General features: G+C 46.3%; 1 pseudogene; it reads right to left on the reverse strand.

The window, feature by feature from the left end:
• Positions 1-615: 615 nt before the first annotated feature.
• On the reverse strand, positions 616-5,440 carry LOC134345033 (up-regulator of cell proliferation-like; annotated as a pseudogene).
• Between the last annotated feature and the right edge of the window lie 336 nt (positions 5,441-5,776).

Consider the following 5,776-nt stretch of genomic DNA (forward strand, 5'->3'; position numbering starts at 1 on the left):
CATTGGAGTTCTCCACCCTGGAGCTGTAGAGAGAGGCTCAGGGACTGGCTGGGCTCAACACAAGATCAACAGATTTCTGGGAATGAGAGGGATCAGGGATATCGGGATAGGGGTGGTAATTATGTTGATGTAGAACAAAGGGACATGGAAATAGAGAGCCATCATTGAAAGTGGCTTCACAGGTAGATAAGGTCATAAAGAGAGTGTTTGGTGCATTGTCCTTCATAAACCAGGGCACTGAGTACAGGAGTTGGGATTTGGAAGTTGGACAACACTTTGGAGAGGCTAATTTTGAGTATTGTGTGCAGTTCTGGTCATCTCCCCACAGGAAAGATATTAATAAGCTTGAAAGAGAGCAGAGACAATTTACAAGGATGTTGCTGTGACTTGAGGACCTGAGTTATGGGGAAAGGGTGGGTAGGTGAGGATGTTATTGACCATGAGGGCAGGACCATGAACGTAGGAATGAAACATTCCTTCTGCTCTGCTGATCCTTTTGATGATTTGTGATTGGATTTGGATTTGGACACACTGTGATTTACTCTGTCCAATCCTTCCGAGACAGAGAGTTTCCCTTTGTCTGTCTCTCACTGAGTAACGCCATTTAAAGGGACATTACCAAGACTGAATGGTCATATTATACGTCTTGTTCATTTCTTCCCTCACCACATCCCAGTCAATGTTCCAGCTTCCATCGATCTCTGCAGGCTTTGCTCTGTATTCATCAGCAAACTGCTGATTGAAAGTGTAGAAAACCTTCTTCCAATAGGATGCTGCCTGTGCAGAAATTTCCCGTTGGATAATCCAGGATTTGTAGTAATCATTGACTGTTTGGTAATCCTTGTAGGGATGCCATTCCAAATTTGTGTCTTTATTTCGGAAACTTGCATCACTTGCGACTGAAGCTGTGCAGATATCCATTACAAGACATTCACTGCCTGCCCATCGATAACTGTTGAGCCCTTCAGGTCTGTGCTGTTTACAGGAGTGTTGTGAGTGTACCGGGGTCTCTGAGTCACAGAAAACCCCACAGAAAGGACATTGCTTTGTACAATTGAATAACCCTTTGAACAACTCCTCCCTGGGTTTCATGGATAATTCTTCAATCCTTTGCTTTGACATTCCAGCCTTTTACCTCACTGAGGAGATCCTGCTCCACCTGTTCAATACATGGCAGAATGGCTTCTGCACATTTCTTGCCATCTCTGCCACCCTGAAACAAAACGAGTTTCATCTCATCTTTGGGCATCGAGATTCTTGTGTTTAACTTTTCAACAAACGTGTTTAGGAAGCTCTGAGCATTTCCAGCAAAGTTCTGCTTCACTGCATCCTGAACAATGTTCTTAGCTTGCCCAGTGATCTCTGTGAGGATTTCTTTAGCCAGACGGGTAAATGTGCTCTCTCCATCGCGTTCTGTCTTGCAGTGTTTAATAACTTGCTGATGGAGCCAGTCTTTGGTGAAATTCTCAAAGTCTCTGATGTACTGGAGATATTTATCAAATTGATGTGTTTGTTTCAGTTGGACCAGGAGGGCCACAGTGAAGCTGTTGCGGAGACTGTACCTTGGCTCAGGGTCGTGTTTTTTCATATCATCCACGATTTTCACACTGAGACTCTTGAGGGTGGCGTCTCGAAGAGCTGGCAAGAAACAAGATCGTGCAAATCGATCTGCTTGCCTCTGGTTCTCATCCTGCTCTGTGTAAATATCCATAAAGAGATCAAAGTATTGACTTTCCATGTTTTCCAGTCTTCTCCGTGGGTCGTGTTTGTGGATGAACCTCCTGTGCATCTCCTGGAATCTTGATGCAGCATAACCACACAGGTGAAGTTTAAACTCGGCCTTGAAAACCTCAGACATTGACAAGTGTTGATGTGAGATATTGTCAACTTTTTCCTCTATCATGTTCAAAAGTTCAATGCAATGTTTACTGTCATAATCCTTGTCCATTTCTGTGATGTCAGTGATCCAATGTCTGCATTCATCCTCGATGAGCTTTGTAATCATTGCTGCTTCATCGGGATCTGATTTAAATCTGGATGGAAAGAGTTTACCTACACCCTGTCTCCAATATGACACGTTGATGTGTTTCTCTTCAATCTGAAAGTTCTGGATCCCCAGTTTACAGAATTTTTCACGTTTCAGACTTTCATTAATGACTCTCCCTTGAGTTTTTGTTGCCTTTCTGAGAAGATTTTCAATGTCCACTTCAATGTGTCTTTCTCTACAGGGCTGATACTCCAGCTGAGAGAGTGTATCTTTCCACATCCTTTGAATTTCAGTTTGCAATTCCTGTTGACCCAACACCCGATTTGCTGCTTTACACTTCTGTAAAAGCTCCTTGACTTGTTCTCCAATCTTCTTGTGAAAGTTATTCCAAATATTATCCACTCCCTGCAGTCCCACCTGTCTATTCACGGCATCTCTACATCTCTGCATTGAATCGTGCTGAAGTCGGCTGCATAAACTGGAGATACTGAGCTTAAATTCCTCTCTGTATTTCTCCATCAGATGCACGTTATCAGCCCCACTTTCATACAGAGCTTGTAGTTTATCCAGAGTGTCACCCTCCCTTTTGTTCATCTCTGTCCTGATCTCCCTCTCCAGATTATGGAGCAGTTCAGTGAGATCTCCTTTGACATTGCTGATTCTGTTTTCAGCCCCATTTCCCCAGGAGTGAGTGAATTTGTGGAGTTCCCACTCCCAGTCCTTGTACTTCACGGACAGGTGGTTGTAAGCCTCTGCGAACAGACTGTTCTGGAAGCTGAAAATTAAATTTTCGTGTTTCACCTGCTCCCAAAGCCCAGCCATCCATTTGATAAAGTCCGGGATAGTGAAAGCTCCTTGGGATTTTCTCTGTTGGAGTAGACACTGAATTAGGTTCTTCTTCAGTTGGGAGACGTGTTCACTGTAGCCGGTGTTGACTGCAGCCATTGGGGGTGTACCATGCCACAGACCAGGGATGTACCAGTTGTCCTTGTCAGCATCATAGTCCATCACATCACGGAACGTTACTCGGTCTACCTTCTCCAGCTTTGCTGCAGCCTCTGTCATCTTATCCAGCTGTTCCAGGAGTTTCTGACGGCCTCTCAGATTCTGATCGTGTGCACTCACATCGCCGACGTTCTGGTGCACAAATATACACTTTGGCCCTTTTCCTGTCTCCTTCATGCGGATGAAGGAATGGACAACAATCTGTAAAGTATCTTTCATCTCTGACAGATTTTCCATCCCAATGTTTACCAATGTTAAGTTGCTTAATCCAACCACGAACGTTGCCAGCTCATTGTCGTGCTCGTAGCTGTCTGTCAGAGTTGCGAGTTCTGGGGCTCTCAGCCCCTCTGTGTCAATGACCAGAATGAACTCACAGCCCAGCTCCTTGGCCAGGCTCCCTGTGATTTTGATCAACTGCATGTAGGCCCCTCGAGTACATCGGCCGCTGCTCACAGCGAACCGCAAACAGAACATTGTGTTGAGGAGTGTGGACTTGCCCGTGCTCTGAACTCCAATCACCATCAGCACAAACACTCGGCAAGCTCTTCCCACTTTGTTGGCCACTTCTGTGAGAACGGCAGTGATCCATGGAATGGGAACGTTGGAAACATCTCCATCGATGAGTTCCAATGGGAACCCTTCCAGCAACAGTTCAGCAGCAACACCTGGGAACTGCAACACCTTTGGGTGGATCTGTGTCCTTCGGGTGACTTTGTGTCCTGTCACTGAAAGTTCATAAATCTGGCCAAGATCCCTCATGAAATGCTCGAGTCCCAGGGAACTATCAGACATCTTCTGATCCAACTCCTTCAGTTCCTTCTCCTTCTGCTTTGAGTCTTTGCACAGTTCTTTATAAATTCTACGCAATCCTGCCATAATTTCCCATGATTTACTGTCCAGCTCCAGCTTCAGCCACTGTAGGGAAATGGCTCTGTCAACCCCACCATGACGGGTGAGGTGTTCAACGAACAGCCGCATCTCTTCCGACAGACTCTGTCTGAGCTGAGATTCCCGGATTCTGTTCTTCTCCCGGTCCAGTTCCTGGTTATACACTTCTGTGGTTCTGTCCCCACGGTGTTTCATCCGAGATTTCTCTTTTTCAACTTTAGACAACCCTTGCCAGGGCTCTCCATGAAAGGGCAACACTCTCCTTTTATACCCAGTAATGTCTCCTGAGTCAAGTCTGTCCAGTATTTTGGTCAGTTCCTTGGCTCCTTGTATTTCAGGTTGACGTTCATCGACCCCAATCCCACTTTCCATCGCAATGTCAGCCATTTGCTCCAGGCTCAGCAAGGTCTGGCCCCTGTCCCTCTTTAGAATTACTTGTTTGATCTGACAACGGAGCTTTTCCACAAGTTCGGCCTCATTTACATTTGTCCGACCAATCCACTGTGGACGTTCTAACTTTAGATCTTTGAACAGTTTCTTCCCCTGCTCAGGGGTTATGTGTTGCTGATTGATGTGGGTGTTGACTATGAGAAAGAGTTTAGCTGGTGACTGTGTGAGAGAGGTGAGGAATTCTCTTTCCTTCTCACCGATAACGTCAATGAAAATAAAGAGAGCAGCAGATACTTTCGCCAGAAACTGAGCGTTTCCCTGGAAAGTTTCAGCATCACCTCGGAGGTTAATGAATGCAGCAGCCTCTGGGAAAATATCCGTGTTACTCTTCCCAGAAGGGAGATACCAGCTGATCTCAGCCATTCCATCGGATATCCTGCGGGGCACATTCCCACATTCCATCTCGGAATGCAGGAAGATGTTCTGCTGCAGCTGTGCCTGACTCAGGGTGAGATTGAGGATTCGGGATTTGGACACTGTGCACCTTCCCAGTCTGAGGAAGGACACCGTTGGCATGGCTGCTGTCACGATGGGCACCTCCACAATGGGGCTACTGTCTGTAGGAGAATGTGGGCACCATGTTTTAACAATGGGCCTCATGGCCCAGAGGAGAAGGGTGGCACCAGACCCCTCTGTGGGTCCCCTCACCTTGTCCATGGGGTGACTGTGTGTGTCTGGCATCAGAAAGGGTAATGCAAACTGGCACAGAGACATCTTCAGCATCAGTTCCTGCTGGAGAAAGTGGTCAGCACTGAGGAAAATGGCAGCAATGATATCCAGAGGATTCATCCCACCATCCCCTGGTGTTGTAACTTCAAAGAAATCATTAAATTCATTATCATCATCGTCCTCACCGTCTGAGTACTGAGCAGGTGGCCATTCACTATTCCCCGCCAGTGAATTGCCTGTGAGGATCCTGAGGAGAAATCGCCAAGGAAGATTTTCTGGTCGGGTTAGTTTGTTATTGTCTAGTTGATACCAGAATACCTCGCGCACGGACCTTAGTGACAGTTTGTGTGGATAATGATTCTGTAAGCCCAAATCATTCATAATTTGTGGGGTTCTAAGATTATCAGATTCATAATTTCCAGCCGGTGAAACTCTCGCCATTTGCTCTGAGAGTCTGAATGTACTCCTGTGTTCTGTATTCCTGTTTCTTAAAGGGGCCTTGTTTTCTCCTGAATTTCTCAGATATGCTGGTGTTTTGGAGTGATGGGATTTTTCATCTGACCTGGGTTCTATTTCTTGGATCTGTTATATTTCCCGGATTCCTGTCTGAGATATTTCTCTGTGCCGGAAATCCCTCTGGAGCACCCGAGTTCCTGTCCCTGGATCTCTGGGCTGGTTGTTTCTGTGTCTCTGGCTGCTGAGCCTCTGTTAGGCCTTGTTGCCCTGGAAGTGTGTTTACTGTGTACAGTCAGCAGGGGATCACCATGGTAACCCGCA

Source organism: Mobula hypostoma, chromosome 4 (genome assembly GCF_963921235.1).
Source record: "Mobula hypostoma chromosome 4, sMobHyp1.1, whole genome shotgun sequence".
NCBI lineage: Eukaryota > Metazoa > Chordata > Chondrichthyes > Myliobatiformes > Myliobatidae > Mobula > Mobula hypostoma.